Genomic DNA, 19,950 nt, shown 5'->3' with positions numbered 1-19,950 from the left:
GGTATCATCCTGAGTGAGGTAACACAATCACAAAAGACCTTAAATGATATGTACTCACTGATAAGTGGATATTAGCCTAGAAACTTAGTATACCTGAGATATAAGAGACAATTTGTAAAACACATGAAACTGAAGAACAAAGACCAAAGTGTGGACACTTTGCCCCTTCTTAGAATTGGAAACAATCACCCAAGGAAGGAGTTACAGAGACAAAGTTTGGAGCTGAGACAAAAGGATGGACCATCTAGAGACTGCCATATCCAGGGATCCATCCCATAATTATCCTCCAAACGCTGACAACCTTGCATACACTAGCAAGCGTTTGCTGAAAGGACCCTGATATAGCTGTCTCTTGTGAGACTCGGCTGGGGCCTAGCAAACACAGAAGTGAATTCTCACAGTTAGCTATTGGATGGATCACAGGGCTAAGCTCCTCCCCAATGGAGGAGCTAGAGAAAGTATCCAGGGACCTAAAGAGATCTGCAACCCTGTAGGTGCAACAACATTATGTACTAAACAGTATCCCGGAGCTCTTGACTCTAGCTGCATATGTATCAAAAGATGGCCTTGTAGGCCATCACTGGAAAAAGAGGCCCATTGGACAAGCAAACTTTATATGCCCCAGTACAGGGGAACGCCAGGGCCGAAACCTGTGAATGGGTGGGTAGGGTAGTGGGGGAGGATGGTATGGGGGACTTTTGGGATAGCATTGGAAATGTAATTCAGGAAAATATGTAATAAAAAAAAAGAAAGAAAAAAGAAATACCCATGTCTCCAGCCACATGTAGCAGAGGATGGCCTTGTCAGACATCAGTGACAGTAGAGGCCCTTGGCCCTGTGAAGGCTCAATGGCTCAGTGTAGGAGAATGCCAGGGTAAGGTGGCAGGAGTGGTTTGGTGGAGGACCACCCTCATAGAAGCAGGGGGGATTGGGGAAGGGATAGAAAGTTTCTGGGTGGTGGGAACCGGGAAAGAGAATAACATTTGAAATGTTAATAAATAAAATACCCAGTAAAAAATATCCTGAGTGATGTAACTCAGGCCCAAAATGGCATGCATGGTATGTACTCACTAAGAAATAAATATTAGTAAAAAACAAACAAACAAACAAACAAAAAAACAAGTAAAGAATACCCAGTATAACAGTCCACTGAACTCAAAAAGTTTAACAAACTGAAGGATCCAAGTGAGGATATCTCATTCCCACTTGGGAGGGAGAAGAAGTCAATCACAGGAGTGGGAAGGAAGGGAGAGATCCTTGTGGGAAAGGGGAAAGGAGGTGAAGAGTGGAACATGATGAACTATCAGTTGGGAAAAAAGGACCGAAGCCCTGAGGGCCAACAGAAATGATTGGAAAGAGGCAACCTTGGGAGATAGGAGGTTGGGGGGACCCCTGAGAATGCATCAGGGACCTGGAAGTTAAGAGACTCTCAGGACTCAAAAGGAGAGACCTTTGATGAAATGCATGACAGTAGGGCAAGGGAACTTCTAGAACCCACCTCTGGCTGAAAGACAGGGCACCAAGTGAGGGAAGGGGTTGCCTTCCCACAGTCAAAAACTCTGACCCATTATTGTTCCTGTCTGAAAGAAATATAGGGATGGAAATGGAGAGGAGCCTGAGGAAAAGAAGGTCCAGTGACAGGTCCAAGTTGGGATTCAGCTCAAGGGGAGGCCCCAAGGCCTGACACTATTAATGAGCCTATAGGCTAACAAACAAACAAACAAAAAGACATACCATGACTGCCCCAGAAAGACCCAACAAGAAGCTGAAAGAGTCAGATAAAGATATTTGCACCCAACCAATGGACAGAAGCTGCTGAGTCCTGTGGCTGAATTAGCTAAAAGCTGGAAGAAACTGAGGAGGAGGAATACCCTGCAAGAGGACCAGTAATCTCAATTAATCTGGAACCCTGGGATCTCTCAAACATTGGACCACCAACCAGGCAGCATACTCCCACTGATATGAGGACACCAATGCATATACAGCAGAGGACTGCTGGTCAGTCAGAGAAGATGCACCTAACCAACCTCCAGAGACTGAAGACCCCAGGGAGTTTAGATGTCTGGTGGGGTAAGGGCTGGGGAGGGCTGAGACATCCTTGTGGAAACAGGGTTGGGGAAGGAGGTATGGGATGTGAAACAGTTGGAATGTGGATCAGGAGGAAAATAATATGAGTAGTGTAAACAAAAAATTAAATAAAGTTAAAAAGAAGAAGAAAAAGAGGGCTGACAATGGAACAGGAAGTGGAAGAATGATAAAAAAGAAATATTTAATCATGGTCATAACTTTAAGTAAACTATACATGATTGGTTAAATATTTATCATATATACTAAAATATCTGTTATTTTAAGTCAATGAAAATATTCTTTCCTTTTACTGTAAAACTTAAAATTTAAAAGTCTTAGTAGGCAATCATTAGTATTTATTGCCCTTATTACTGCAATGTACAGAGGTTCATCTTTGGACAAACTCACGTATGAAGATGAGGATACAACATAAAATAGAAGTCAAAGCTGAAAGAGCAAGTGCACATCATTCTTTCTGGCCATTTCTAGTTGAAATAAAATCATAATTTGTCTCAGATTTAACTCACAGACATTCTCTTTTATATTATTCAATAAATTCTGAAAATTATGTATGTAACCACTACATGGAATTTTAAGATTTATAAATAAAATATAAAAGGTTTTAAAACCACTAGCCCTATGTTTAGAAATTTGATTTTTTATATATGTATATCACATAATATGTAAGATATATTATGTATAATTGATATTTCAATTAACCGGAAACTTCTGTTACAAAGCACAAATTCTAAGCTATGAAGTAACCTTAGCACACTGACATTAGTAATATTTGTTTTAATTAACTTTCAAGGAGCAACGAATCCCTAACTGAGTAAAATAAGCAAATCATCAGGAGAAGCAGAGTATCACTGACTTTGTATTTTACATACATATCACAGAGTACCTAAAAATTATGAGTCAGAAAATAACTTCTAATTTTAGCTCAATCTATTAAAAAACTCAAATAATAAAATGATTTTTATCACCATCAGTAAATTGCTAAATCCCATATATTCTTTACCAAGTGTGCCTTATGTGTTATTGTACAGAGACACAGGACACTATGTGAAATATTTACATTTTATGATGGATAAGAAATACAAGTAGTAATTACGGGCATAAAACTGTGATGATGATTCTGACTGAGCTATTTACACACAACCATCCCAGGCATTCCCTGTGGTCCTGCATAAAAACATTATAGTGGGTTTCATCTTTAATTTAAATTATGTAATTAACTAATATCAAATCCAGTGAGGAAGCTTCACTTGCTGAAAAAGGCTCATTATAATAATTGAAATAATTTTCACACTTTGAGAAAAGTGACAATCATGTTTAAGGCAGTTACTATGAAGGATTAAATATTAACATGAAGTGAGTATCTTAACCTTGAGGACACTAGGAATGCCAGTCAACTGGGGAGATGTACATCTCAATGTGAAACACGTGAGTTATTTTCTGTCTACAGCTGCTAAAAATGTACAGATACTGGATGTTGAAGGAGACTCAGAGCAACATACTGATACTTGTCTACTAAACAAATAGTAAATACGCCCTTTGTGGTAATTCATAACGTATTCATTATTGGCACTGGGATTTGCTTTTTTTTTTTTTTTTAACCTCAGGAATTTATTTACTTCTAATAATGATGCTTAGCTTATAAGACTTCATGTCAGAGGAGTATATTTATCAATTGTTCTATGTTTATCTATTTATATATCTATCTGTCTATCTATATATTACTCTGATATATGTGTTTGTATTTATGTGTATATGTGTGTATATATATATACACATATATATGTATATTCATATAAAGGACATATGTGTAATTTATACTTTAAATTGATTTAATTTTATGATTTATTTCTTAAAAACAATGACAATATGTTAATTTCATGTATTTCTATGGTAAACAAGAGGAATGTATGAGTTTTAGTTTCATATATTTTAATGATCTGAGGAAGCTTCAGGGAAGATTCAATTAGGATGTTATGTATGAATGTATATATGAAATTTTCAAAAGAAATAAAATGAAGTGTATTAGATAATATAGATCATAAAATGCAAGCTCTTAAGTGTTAATTAAACACACTATTCACATTGAAATAGCACTAGAATCATAACCAAACTTGATTTTCTAGTTCTTATTAACATAAAGATTTACATTTTTCATTTGTTCAACAATAATGCTAAAGATTTCAAATAGTGGCATGTATAGTATCTAATATCACAGTATTTTGATTACAAAAGTAGAGGGCAGCAAATTATAAAAAAGAAGGAAAAGATTCACATATGTTATCAAAAAGCAGAATAACACCAATGTTTATATAAGTTATTATTGCTTTTGTCATTTATAACAAAATACCTGGATAAAGCAAGTTATTGCAAGAAACATTAATTTTCCTCAGAGTTTCTCACAGAAATTGTGACTCATCATAGTTTTTTTTTTGGCAGACTTGATAGCAAGAACAAAAGAGTTCACATTAGTGTAGTAAGCCATTCTGCGGCCTACATGAACCAGGTATTTCTGGAAGGCAGGCTGGTGCTGAAAGAGACTTAGACTGTGAGAAAGGAATAATGAAGCCAAGACAATTTTTCTCTGATCAAGGCCTGTCAGTTTACTAAAAGAATGTGCTTATAAGGGGGAAGGCCCATCCCCACCCCACCCTACCCCCAGTCCATCTTTGGTGCTTTTTCACCAGCACTTGATCACCAGGCTGTTGCTTATTCAGGAATGTCTCAGGAAGACAGGTTCAGCCTCTCAGTGGTAGCAGAATCTCAGGGCAGTTGATACTTCAAAAGAAGCCAGCCAAGTTGGAAAGCTGCACCACAGGTGGTCCCAGCTCAGGGGTCTGTACCAGCCCTCTTCAGGATGGGGGAGACTACACATTGGGAGGAGTTCTCACATTTAGTTTCAATGATACTTACTTCAAATGGTGGGCATAAGGAAGTAAAGACCTCAAGACAGAGTCTGTAATGCATATAAAATTGAAAGATTTATGCTTATTTCCCCATTTCTACAGCCAAGCTTACATCTTAAAGTATCTGTGGCCTTCAAACTAACTCCACAACCATGGAATCAAGGGGTCAAATCATTAGTCTGTGGAAAATAGATTATATTCAACTGAAAATATTCTCCCTCTCCCCACAAAGGTTCATGATCACCTCACATTGAAAATACAGTCAAACTACTTCATAATCTTTCAATATCTTCACAGTACCAATAATGTTCAAAAGACTACATCAAACTAAAAACTAAATTCAACAGTATAAACCTTAAAGTCTATGGCTCTATTTTCAGAATCCAGGTATCTGATGATTACATCTAAGCTCTTATATTCTTAGGTATTCCTGGCATGCTGTGAATATGTCATGTACAATGCTCAAGGCTTTGCTCATCAGTTGGGTGCATCTGGTTCTTAAAGCTTTATTTTGAAGTTTTTTCCATTCTGCAGCATTTTGGAGTCTCCAAAACAATTTAGGTTATAGCTTCACTATGTTGCCTTAATGACTAATATTAGAGCCACACCCAATTTATCTTACCTTGTTACATATTAGTTTGTCTAACAGTGTTTCTTATAACTTGAATAAAAGCTCTTATAATTAATAACTCTTGGTTTTTGCATGATTTAAATCCAGTGCAAGGTTTCAAGTTCTGAGGTCAATTCAAGGAATAACCAAGTCCTATTATTCCCTGGCTGTATTGATCTCTGAGGATTTAAATGATTGAATATAGCAAAACAAAACTAGACAGAATGCTGTAGACTAGAAAGATTTCAAAAGAAAAGAATACTATTAATGAAAAGACTCCTCTGCACATGCTCAGATGCTTTCTAAGAAATAAGACAAACATATTTCATTAACATCATTTAAACTGGAAGTTCAGGGCAATATTATCAGGACAATAAACAGAATAAAATTACCAATGTAATGAGATGAGAAAAAAAGTATTACTATTGTAGGGAAATGAAGAGAAGTCTTTCTTAAGAAATTGTATAATTACTTAAGTTGATTAATTAAAACTATAAAATATTAATAAATCTAATAAGTAAAAAAAGTTGTGCAAAGAATAGCTATCATTTAGTAGTGGAATTACCATTAAGTGATTATTTTTGAATATTGATTCTCAATAATACATTAGCATTCACTTGTATAAAAATCCACTAGTATCAAACACTGGCTTTACTTATATTATGCTATAGTCATAATATCCAATTTGATTGTTTCAGTGATTTTTTCATTAATTTAAGGAGAGAGATATGAAGAATGTGATTTTCTTTAGCTCATAACATGAATCTAGGAAGTATGCTTTAAAAGTCCTTAAGAGTTCTTAATTGCAGAGATATATTAAAGAATGTGAAGTATATGTTTCAGAATAAGGTTGGTCAATGTCTTTAATCTTTTAAAGTTTTAGATCATTGATAGTACGGCAATGACCCAATATGTATTTTTAAAAATAATATATCTAAACTCCTCACCATGGTCTTCTAAAAGCTTTAAAGTATTTGTTCAGGAATCTAAGTTTACCAAAGACTATGTTCTCACATTAGAAATCATCAGGCTAAAAAAGGGGTGGAAATTACATTTATAAAATATTATATTAAGAAAGGAAAGAAAAAGACAAAGAAACAAAGTTGAACCACCCACTATTTCTTTCTTTTCAGTTCATTTGCATAATGATTTAGAAGATTTTTTTCTGTTTAATATAGAAAATAATTCTAAATAAATGAAGCACACCCAAATGATTTGTGTGTTGTTTTTTAAGGCATTCCTCTTGGTCCAGTAACCCAAGTTTCATCTTCATGAGTAATTTACAAACTCATGCTTGGAAAGGTATTTGGAAACTATCATCATTGTTTCTTGTAGCAATTTTAATTATTCCCAATGTTAGCAGCATCATTATTCCTTAATAAACAACAGAGATTGCTTGCTTCATTTGGCTTTTAACAGTCAAAAGTATTATAGCAACCTCATTCGACTTTTTTGCTAAGGAAGCCTGCCAGCTGTAGTCCCAGTACAATTATTGCTTTCGAAAAGTGTACTAAATCTGTCAGCAAGAAATACATGAACTACTGTATAATAAAGCTGTTAAGAAGGTGACCTAGTTGCTACACCACAACTGTTTTTGCTGGCAGAGGCAGCTAGCCAACCCTGCTGATTAACAATGTCTTGTTAGCCAACACAATTAGAGTGGGCTTTTTTTTCCCATTATGTAGAAAGAGATTTTAAAGGCTTAAAGAATGTTTTCATGGAATTTGAACCAAATGAAACACTCTGAAAGATGCATTACAGAGCATCAGCTTCAAATCTTAACAAGAAACAGAAAGAAAGTAGTGTTAAGTGGCAACCACATACCATCATTTTGTAACTATATCTCATCATGGTACAAGATTAAGTTGTAGTAGGTAGTAAAGAAAAACAACTAGAATTTATGAAGGCTATTTCCCCAGATCCTGTTACATATAACTGACAGAGCTTAAATGAATATTAAAGTGAATCTTAATGAAAAATGTTGCTCTTCAGGTTTCAGTTCTATGTGAATAATGTGGCATATGCAATTGGAAACAGTGCATGAAATATACTTTACTCATTACCCAAGTAACACAATATTCCCCCTTTACAAATTGTGCAATTAACAAACTTATGGCAAGGTACTTAAGAAATGTTATTATGGAAATTTAAATCAAGAAAACATACATAAAATCTTGAAAATTAATAATCTTGCTAAATTTCAGCAGACCAAATATCAAGACCTACTTAGAAACAATGTTGTCAATTTCCCAGAGATCCTATTGCTTATGCTTTCTTAATTCCTCACATTCTCATAAGGTCTCATATATCCCATCACTGGCAATCATATATTAATTATGCTATTTTCCAATATGTAAAGTTGGTTAAATAATGAACAACTCTTGAGCAAGTGACTTCTTCTGAGCATCATCATGGTTATAGCACTATTTGTAATTTATTATTAATGTACTCTGCACAGACTCGATGTATTGCATTGCACTTTACACAGTCTTGATTTTACAGCAAATAACAAACATGTTTTAAATGAATCTGCACCCATGGAATTATTAAAGCATACTAAATTTATGTATTAGTTTGTATGACACCCTCTGCAGTGATGGGCATGGAAATGGTTCCTTAGTTACATCTCCTGATGAACAATAGCATTTATTTGGTTTTTGATCCTGATCATATAGAGAGTTTTAAAAATTATTGATAATTTTGCTATCTTCTTTTCCAAAATGGGTTTTGTAAATTCATTGTATATCTTTTTTTGGGGGTTACTGATATTTTTTTTCATAAAGGAACTTTATCATATTATGAAATATTTTCCTATTTTCACTCTTTGAGCAAATGTGTAAAATCCTAGTCATTTTGGTGATTTAAAATTATTCATTTTATCATAAAGTACATTTCCAGATTTTCTTTAATTTAACAACTCTGTAGCATGGTGGCACATCTTGGTCTAAGAAAAGGGCATTTTTTTCATTCTTTTTTTTTTTTATGTGAGATCTAGTTTTTTGACTGTCTTAGTAAGAGTTTTCATTGCTTTGAAGAGACACCATGACCAATGCAACTCTTATGACGGACAGAATATAATTGGGGCTGACTTTCAGATTAATAGGTTCAGTCCATTCTCATCAAGGCTGAAAACATGGTAGCATCCAGGGTGCTGAGAGTTCTCTATCTTATTTCAAAGGAAAACAGGATAATAATTCCTTCGGGGTTCTAGCAAGAGGGCCCACAGTGACACATTTCCTTCAACAAGGCCACACCCACTCCAACAAGACCACACCCCATAATAATGTCACTTCCTGTTTCAAGCATATTCAAACCACCGCAATGACCTTTATGTTTAAATAAGTTTGTAAATATTTGTATATACAATATGAAGAACATTATTTTTTGTGAACCTTTCTAGTCTGAGCTTGTGATGCTTCCTCCAAGAGACAAAAATCACTTAAGAAGTCTTCTAATACCACACATGAGAAGCACTCCTTTAAGATGTTGCCTAGGGAGAAGGGACTCCCAAAACACACAGCTGTTGGTGTTGCTTTTAGTTCCCCCCTCAAAGCTTGAAGGTAAGTCGCTATTAATGAACATTCCATGCTCTTAAACAATAGAGTCGGGACAACTCTAAACTGGGAACGCATTGAATGCCTGGTCCCTGGGGACTAGCTTTCATTGTACCAGAAGATGTCATGCAAACTTCCAAAGGAGAGAGGTAAGCAATAACCTCACCCAGATGTGACACCTATGAAGCACATGGCACAATAACTCTATGGATCAGCAATGGTATTGGTTCCTTCCAAGTAATCAATACTAGACTCCCTGGCCTTAGATCGCTTAAATCAGAATATGCTGTTTAGTTATGGTTATTTGAGGAGAAGTTAAAGCCTGGAAAGGGATGCAACCCCTACTGGAATATCAACAGTATCAACTCACCTGATCTCCTGGGAACTCCCAGAGATTGATCCACCAATCCAACAGAATACATTGGCTGATCCTGGGACGGTGGGAAATAGGTAGGAGAGGGCTGCCTTATGTGGTCTCAGTGGAAGTAGATGCACCTAATCCTGCAAAGATTCCTTGTTCCAGGGGAAGGGATACCCAGGGTAGGCCATTTTCTCAGAGGTGGAGTGGAGGTGGAATGGGGACAGAATTCTCTGAGAGGGGACTGGGAGTGAGGCAGCATTTGGGAATAATAATAATAATAAAGAATTAAGAACCTAAGCATAGGGAGTTTGATTTGAGATTGTGTTTCCCACAACATCAAAATTTATGTTCACAAAGTCTTACCAACATTACTGCCCAATGTGAGAGGAAAAACTTGGATACCAACAAGCATATCAAACTGGGTTGGGAAAAGCCCATGAGAACTCATTCCTACAGAAAACAAACAAAACAAGACAAGACAAGACAAGACAAGACAAGACAAGACAAGACAAGACAAGACTAAACAAGACTAGACAAGACAAGACAAAACAACAAAAACAACAATGCAACAACACCAAAACAAAACAAAACAAAACAAACAAACAACAACAACAACAACAAAAACTACAGACAACAGAGAGAGGCCGGGGCCAAGAAAGATAGCTCTCCTCCAAAAATAGGGTACAAATGTGTTGTCCAGTAAGACCAAGGCTGTACTCAAAGCATACATATAGGTAACATTATGTGGTTTGTTATGAACTTCTCTGATTTATTGTAAAAACAATAGTTTCTACTTTTTCAGAAATATAATCTTGTTACCATAGAAAGCAAAGTCTTTTTAACCATTTCTTAATATCTTTTCTTAGCTTTTGTGTTCACATTTACATGTGTTAATATTGAATTGCGTTAAAATGTTTCAACATAGAATTTTCTGATTGTCCTTTCTGTTGACATGAGTTCATAAAAAAAGTTTAAATGAATTTCACCTTGGGATTAGGACAAAACCTACAACAATTTCTGAAATTACTACAAATCTATTTCTGCATTTTGTTTTATTTTTATGAAAAATAGCATTGATAATTATAAAATAAAAATATCAATCCACTCAGAAAAATATAGATCTTTTATATGCTGCTTTATTGCTATTCAGACAAGGTTTAATTATTCATGTAAAATGAAGCAAGCACACACAGTTCATTAGTATATGAATTTGTTTTATCTATAGCGATGTATAAAATTGTGAATATAACAAAAATGCTTTCAAAATAAAATTCTTTATGTTTGGTTATTGTTAAAAAGAAGGTTGTTATTTTGTTTGTTTCCCACCCTCTGGATTTTCATTTTATTTAATAACATTTTGAAATAGTCTTCTTTTTCCTAGTGATGAATACAATCACCTTGTATAGAGAGTGTTTGGAATGAGAAATGTCCCTCATATACTCAGGGAATTACACTCTGAGTCTCCCATTTGTAGCTTTGTATGGAGAAGGTTTCCATGGCTCAGCCCTGCTTGATGAAGTACTTCACTGAGAATCAACTTTGACAATAAAAGAATCCCATCGTTTCCAGGGCTTCCTCTGCTTAATGCCTGCATTTTGAGATATTTTAAGTCTACTTCTTGTTGCTGCCATTATACCTACTCTTGTTTCCATGTTTCATGTACCATGAAGAAATATTACTCATCTAGAAAGGTAAAACAAAATAATATTTTTCTTCTATACGTTACCTTGATCTAAATTGCTTATCACAGCAACAGAAAAATAACTAAAATAATTTGACCATAAATAAGTTGGAAATATAATTGTGCATTGGCAAATAAATAATTAAAATACTCCTTTTGCAGATTCAACTCCCAAATAAGCTGCTGATTAAATTATTTTAGGTCTCCCTCTGCCTCTTAAAAATTATTGGGAAATTATGTGAATAGTGTAAAATGGTTTAGTTAAAATTTAACCTTTACAACACAAAAATTACAGATCTGGTTCTCTATCTCATTCTCAAACACACAAAGACATACCCTTTCAATGAATATCACCATTTCATTAAGTAATGACACATCATCAGTAATTCACCAACTGCTTAGAATCTTTAGAGTGATATAGTATAATCATATATTACAATTTCTGGAAGTCTACATTTTTAAAGCTGTTCAAAAATACAAATAGAATCAGGGCTACTTTTGTATTTTGGTTGATATATATATATATATATATATATATATATATATATATATATATAAAACTTCAGATTGAAATTAGCATTCTTTTTTCTATGTCCAATTCAGAAATAATGCCTTCATCTCCACAAAAAATAAATATAAAATGAGCAAAATCAGAAAAAAAAGCAAAGTAGTAAAATCATTCTACTGATGTGAAGACATATTTATTATTTTTGGAGGAATAAAGGGAAAATGTGCCTCTTCTCAGCTTCTGAAATATGAAACAAGATATTAAACCCTACCATAACATAACAATTTCTTCTGTGTTTACTTTAAAAAATTGTACAGTCTTAGAGTCTCTAATATATATGCATATTATATAATCTGTTAAAATTTAACAATGAAATTTAGGATTTTAAACCATAGTAATGGCTCAGTAAATAAAGGAACTATAGGTAGGAACACATGTCTGTAACCACAATGCTAAAAGAAAACATTTAGACAATGGAATGATGCAGGAAGCCACTGAGAGGCATCCTAGGCCCAGCAAGACTCACTGTCATACTGGTAATTTGCATTAGAACCACTGTTTCACACACACAAAAAAAATGGTTGGCAAGAAATGTGAAGTCCACATCTGATCACAGCAGGCACAGACACATATGTTAACATACCTAAATACATACATGATATCTTGGTGAATCTGCACCATTTAAATGCACAAACAATGTTTTGAAGTAGGTAAACCTGCTGGAAAGTTTAATTATTTTGAAGTTGATAAAAAACATGCTTATATTGAACACAGAACAGTAAAATATATGGCTGGAATTCTATAACAAAGTTACAGAAGTATTACCTAAGACATGTCAGATTAATTTCCAACATAAGTGTTTCAAGGATTTTAAGTATTGATATAGAGTAGGCACAGAAGCTGCTTTGAATTATGTTATACTGGAAACAGGCAAACATGAAGATATTTGGTAAGCAAAGTTCCTTATAATGACCTTTTAGAGAATGGTTGTTTCCACATTTTAGATGAAAATATTTTCAAAACAAATATAACACTAACAAAACAGTTTCTACCTACTTTATAAACAATTTATAAATATATATATATATATATATATTTCATATCTATATATACATTAAAATGAACTATAAGTTATACATTTAAAACATTCAGAATGTTTGCAGATTATAACAATATAACAGTTCTTTACTATTCAATAAGGATCATTTAAATGTATTTTCTTTGCCATTGTCTTCAGTAATTACATAAAATAAGACAAACTGCCTGCACTTACAAGATAATGATTGTTGTGTAGAAAGTGCTTATTTGTAGATTTGAATCCCAACTATAGAAAGACTTTATGGTATATGTAATTAAATAAAAGAAAATGAAAAGTGAAGAAGAAATGTTAGTACTTAGAAAAGGAGATAAAAATGTAAACAAACAAAAGAGATGTATAAAATGTTGGCACTAAAAGACTGAAAGAAAAGAAATGAATTGTAGTAAAGAATAGGATCTTTTCACTCTCCTCTCTGAAGCTACACGAAGAAGATTCAGGTTCAATTCATGGCAGAACCTCATACAACCAATTGCAGAGTGAACTGGAATATCCTATTGTTTTTAATGTGCAAAATTATTACCTATATTGAAGTCATAACATCTGATATCTCAATAGAATTATATTTGAGCATAATCTTAAAGAAGTGGAAAAGGGTTTAGATGAGTTTTGAACCAATCTGGCAGTGTTATTGTAAGAAATATAACACATAAAATTTTTCATGAGAAATATGAATAGAGAAAATGATCACTTTCACACGCTATAGAACTCATCAGCAATGCAAGAAGCCTTCAGATGCATGTTAGCCGCTCCTGGTCCTGGTAATGTACTTATGTCCAGTGTCATAAACGAAAACATTTTTCCATTTAAGCCATGCTATGTGTGACAGTAAAATATGATTAGCTAACACAGAGTGATAGTGACAGGGGAACAATTAGATAATAATATTTTAGGTTACATTCTTAACAACTGAGAATGTGGAGCTACTAAGAAAATTGTTAACAATTCTCACCTGTTTGTCCAATCCACTAAAGGACATCATTTTATTAAAACAAAGACACCTCTGTGTATCTTCCTTACATTATCTTCAGTCCATACAGCAAATATATCATTTAATTTTTCTTATGGTTTTGTTATGATGAAATATCTGAAAAAAAGAAGGTAATGGGAAAGATTTAATTTGGTTGAAGGTTTAAGAGGAGTCAGTTAAACCATGTGGGGAATAAATGGAATGCAAACCAGATGCCAATTGTTATCTAGAATGCAGAGAAGGGAAACAGAACTTAGCTACAATTTTGTTGTTACTGCTTTCGTTTTCCATAGACTTCAATTGCAGAATGGGCACACTCATGTTCAGGGGTGATGTCATGCCTAAAATATAACTAATTCCTCCAGAGGCTCACTGACACTTGTTCCTATCTAGCCAAGTTAGGAGATTAGGAATCACCACACCACATTTGGTTTTCTTTCTGAATAAATTATATGAAGCATTTTGGATAATGTGTTTTGAAAATACTAAAAATGTTGTCTTACTTATTATAACAAAGCCTGCATTTTAGTTAAGTCATGAATGACAGATTCGTGATTCTAAAAGTGTTATTTTTAATGATAATGTAATTATTTTCTTCCATGGTTTAGCATGGACTATTTATTTTTCTCAGGCAAATTTCTTTTCCTGAGACTCTGCTTACTACTCTGTTCCATTTTAGCTTTGTAATCCAGGAATATTCTTACTTATTTTATTCTAAAAGAAGAAATCTTCTGAAGAGCATGTATCCTATTTGACTTCTCTTCAAACCCTCTGTACTTAGAAATGTACCTGTAATGTACTCTGTGAACAGCCATGTGTTGAGTCAATGGAAGAAAGTAATAATCTAACTGCAGTTTATAGAACATTCCTCTTTGTTGTTATCCTGTAGCTCATTAAGAGAGACTATGATTTGCAAATGAATAGCAAAATGAAACTTAACTGCATCCGTATGCATTATCACTGATTTGGCAAAGCAGCACACACCCATAGAAACAAATGTATGTAATGACACATAAAGCATACATTCTAGGAGGGAGATGTACTAAGGACCTGATCAGTTTATAATCAAAGCTTTTTCTTCATCCTCATGATTCCTGTGGAAAGATTGATATGCTTCATGTTTGATTGTTGCAAAATTAACAGTTCATTTCCCTTTCCCTACTGAAATTTTGGTACTGAAGAATGAAGAATGAATTTTCTGTTGAAGAATGAAGTCATGAAGTCTCATTTGTCTAGATTACTGAGAATAACAAATTATCTTGCTATATGAGAAAACACTGAAAATATATGTAAATATCATTCCCTCAGCAGTTTAGATTAGATGTGGCTTACAGATTGTGCCTTATAGATATTAAGATTTGTAGTGTTTCATTGTTTTGACAAACAAGTTTCTTTTTTTATTAGATATTTTCTTCATTTACATTTCAAATGTTATCCTGAAGGTCCCCTATACTGTCCCCCTGCCCTGCTCCCCAACCCACTCACTCATGCTTCCTGACCTGGCATTACCCTGACTGGGGCATATAATCTTTGCAAGACCAAGGGCCTCTCTTCCCAGTGATGACCAACTAGGCCATCTTCTGCTACATATGCAGCTAGTACTGGTTAGTTCATATTGTTGTTCCAGCAATAGGATTGTAGACCCCCTTCAGCTCCTTGGGTACTTTCTCTAGTTCCTCATTGGAGACCCTGTGTTCCATCCAATAGATGACTGTAAACATCCACTTCTGTATTTACCAGGCACTGGCATAGCCTCACAAGAGACAGCTATATCAGGGTCCTGTCAGCAAAATCTTGCTGGCATATGCAATAGTGTCTGGGTTTGGTGGCTGTTTATGGAATGGATCCCCCCCCCGGGGGGGGGCAGTCTCTGGATGGTCCTTCCTTCTGTCTCAGCTCCAAATGAATCTCTGTAACTCCTTCCATGGGTATTTTGTTCTCCATTCTAAGGAAAAATGAAGTATCCACACTTTGGTCTTCCTTCTTCTTGATTTTCTTGTGTTTTCCAAATTGTATCTTGGGTATTCTAAGTTTCTGGGCTAATATCCACTTATCAGTGCGTACATATCATGTGAGTTCTTTTGTGATTGGGTTACCTCACTCAAGATGATATCCTCCAGATCCATCCATTTGCTTAAGAATTTCAAATCTTTTATTTATAGAAATGTATAAAAAATCTAAAAATTAGATTAGGAGGGTAATTCCCAGATAATTACAAATTCAAACAAAATGTGTATATATAATGTTGTGTGTTTTAAAATAGTATACAAAATCATTCTCAGCAATATAATTTTCATTAGTATCTTCTATTTGTGGTGAATAATGTAAGAAGGAACATTTTTGACATAATGAATATTATATAACAGTATGTATGTTTATTTATTGATTATATGTATGCTATTTTATACTGATGATATAATTTTACTACTGACTTTGTGTGATTATAGATGAGATATAATGATATAAAACTTTAATGAATTATTTCAGATTTCTTATTGTATATTTTTAATTCTTTTATCATTTTAAAAAATTTTGAAATATATTACTTACCCTAGAGAAATAATTGTATAAATATCACTTTGAAATGTATGTAAAACTTCTAAACAAGCATTTATTTACAGAAAACAGTATTTTGTAGCCTATTCCTCTCTTGATACTCATAAAAGAGAAAAGTTTAGCTCCTGTTGTTAACAGCAATGCAGCTAACAGCTTTGTAGTTTTTCATGTCTGCCCAATAAATGTCTTTCAATTCTACTGCCTACTTTCTTACAACTTATTTTTGAAACTTATTATAGTAGATAAAAAACACATACCCTACAATTTATACTTGCATGAGCATGGTATTATATTCCATAATATAAAATCAAAAAGATTAAGGCAATTGCATTTCAGTTAAATAAAATCTACTATTAACTACATGTTTTTGATTTGTCTATAATGGGTGGAATGATAAATTCATGTCCCTAGAAATCAAATTAAAGTGATATATTTACCAGGATAGGGACACTTCTTTAATAACTGTGTTTTGTACCAGTAAGAATTGATAACTATAACAAGGAACATTTGACAATATATATTTTCCATGGATTTCACTGACTTGATTTGCCACTCAAATAATCTTCTAATATATTTTATCATTTAAACATTAAAGTGTAATTTAGAAGGAATATTGTGGATCTAAAATATTAAAGAATAAACAATTGAAGGATTTTCCTCTAGTGACTTGGTAAATTTAAATATGGTATTATTTTGAAAAGCTATAACTATCTGTGATGATCTCCAGTTGAAAGAATTTGACACATTTTCTGATAGTCCTTTCAAACAGAATGATAATTTGAATGCAAATATTAATAGTTGCTTATTTGGATTATTTTTTTTCTTTTTATTGGATATTTTCTTTATTTACATTTCAAATGTTATCCCCTTTCCTGGTCCCCCTGGAAATCCCCTATCCCATTTCCCCTCCTCTGATTCTATGAGGGTGTTCTCCCAGCCACCCACTCAGTGCCTCCCCACCCTCACTTTCCCCTACACTGGGGCATTGAGCCTTCACAGGACCAAAGGCCTTTCCTCCTGATGGATTCTTAAAGATGGTTGTTGCAAGTTCCTTTACAACCTCTATGTCTTCCTCTGACCTGATATGTTCTCATTTCTGTCTTTCTTCATGTAAGAAATACTGGCTCTTTCATATTATCCTAATTTTTTTGATATTGGAATGATATTATAACATGACTTTTGTATCTCTATTATTTTTTAAATTGTGATTAGATTTGTAACCCTTGTTGAATATTTGAGGTCTACTTAATATGACTTTGAAAAAATATTGTTTTTATTATGTTTTAATTAATTAATTAATTTTTGCACTCCATATTTTAAGTCCCACCCCTATCCACCCTCTGACTGTTTCACATCCCCTCTCTCCTGGACACCACAGATAGTTCAGTGGTTAACAGTGCTGACTGCCCTTTTATAGGTCATGAGTTTAATCCTGAGCCATCTGGAAAATTACTAATTTCTAAGTGAGCATATTCATACAACAGGAGAATATAAGGAATATATAAAAGGGAAATGTCGCATGCTGATGTGATATTATATATGAAATGCCCTAAATATTTCAACATTTACATTAAGTGACGAGTTACAAATTGACATATAGTAGCTTTGATAACCTTCATTTTTCTCTAAAAAATAAATGTGCAGAATAGGATGTTCCTCCGGAATGTCTCAGGTGCTTCTCAGCGGGTAGCAGTGTCTTGGAGAGAGCAGTGTCAGGTGGCAGAACAAAAGAGCCATCTAGGTCCGAAGGCTCCACCTTAGGTAATTTCCTTCACAGTGGCAGCAAGGTCAAAGTCTGGATTAGCCTACTTCAGGGCTGAGGGAGGCTACATCAGGCTCCTGTCAGCAGGCTTTTGTTGGCATTTGCCATAGTGTCTGGGGTTGGTGGTAGTATGGGATGGATCCCCAAGTAGGGCAGTCTCTGGATGGTCATTCCTTCAGTCTCTCCTCTGAACTTTGTCTCTGTAACTCCTTCCACGGATTTTTTTTGTTCTGCTTCCAAGAAGGATTCTGAGCTTCTGGGCTAATATCCACTTATCAGTGAGTACATATCATGCCTGTTCTGTGATTGGGTTACCTCACTTAGGATGATATCCTCCACATCCACCCATTTGTCTAAGAATTTCATAAATTCATTGTTTTTAATAGCTGTGTACTACTCCATTGTGTAAATGTACCACATTATTTTTGTATCGATTCCTCTGTTGAGGGACATCTGGTTTCTTTCTAGCTTCTGGCTATTATAAATAAGGCTGCTATGAACATAGTGGATCCTTTGTCCTTATTACATTTTGGAGCATACTAAGAAAAAGATTTTCTTAGTAAGATCCACTTGCTGAGGAAATAATTTCAAAGGCCAGCAAATGTGAACTCATAAAGTTCAAAAGTGTCTGCTCAGCCTAGAAAACAATCAAGTCAAAAGACAGCCTAGAGAATAAGAGATAATTTAACAGCTATCAATCTAACACAGCTCTGATATCTACAATAGATGGATAACAAGAGAATTAAACAGAAGAGGTCACACAATGTAGTATAAAGACATGACAATGGAATCATAAGACAGATCTGAAATAATGAGAAATAGAAATGGCTTACAAATATATAAACCATTATCTATCTATAAATGAAAATGCGTATATGAGTTTATTTTGTTTTGAAATTCTGACTCATCCCAGGCACAATGATGGTCATTATAGTAAGGAAACAGATGCTGGCAAGAGTGTGGGAAGAAGGAAATTTTATACATTGCTGGTGAGAATGGCTGTCCTCTATAACATTATGTCCCAAATTCTACTCTTCTACTAAAATAACACAGCAGTAAAATGACTCTTTATGACATACTACTACAGTCACCAATCACTCCCTTGCCTATCATCAAGGAAGGTGGGAATAAATACAGAGACATACACCCAGGCAATGAGCAAAAAGTGAAAGACCTTCATTCAGAACTAAACAGTTCTCAAAAATCTTTCTCCCCAAGTCTCAAAGAACCGTACAGAAGAGGACACAGAAAGAGTTTAAGAGTTACAGGATGCAGAATGCAATGGGAATGAGTTCTTCCAAACACAATAGAACCAGAGAAAATATGAACTTAACCAAGACTGAGTTAGCATGCACGGGGCCCTAACATCTGCCCATGATGGGGTATTTGTTCTGAGAGGACAAGTGGTATTTCCAGTTGATAACCAAATAAAAATGAAAATTTAGTATTCTGCCAAAGGAATCTCACTAAGGAAACAAACTATTCTTAAGGGCAAACCATATTCACAACAGTAGATGGCCAAAAGAAAATAAACGCAAGTGCATCTTTGGGGATATCTTTCCTGAAAATGTCCCATTAGGGCTTCTTTGCTTCCTGTCCTGTCCTGTCCTGTCCTGTCCTGTCATGTCCTATTCCCTTTCCCTTTCCGACCTTTCCCGTTTTCACCCCTTTTTCCCCCTTTCCGCCTTCCCCCCTTTCCCCCGTTTTCCCCCTTTTTCCCCTTTCCTTCCTCCCCCCTTTCCTCCCTTCCCCTCTTTCCCCCTTCCCTCTTCCCCCTTCCCTCTTCCCCTTTCCCCTTCTTTCCCCTTCTTTCCCCTTCTTTCCCCTTCTTTCCCCTTCTTTCCCCTTCTTTCCCCTTCTT

This window comes from Mus caroli, chromosome 3, assembly GCF_900094665.2.
Source record: "Mus caroli chromosome 3, CAROLI_EIJ_v1.1, whole genome shotgun sequence".
Classification (NCBI taxonomy): Eukaryota; Metazoa; Chordata; class Mammalia; order Rodentia; family Muridae; genus Mus; species Mus caroli.
Note: the sequence above shows the minus strand (reverse complement) of the source record.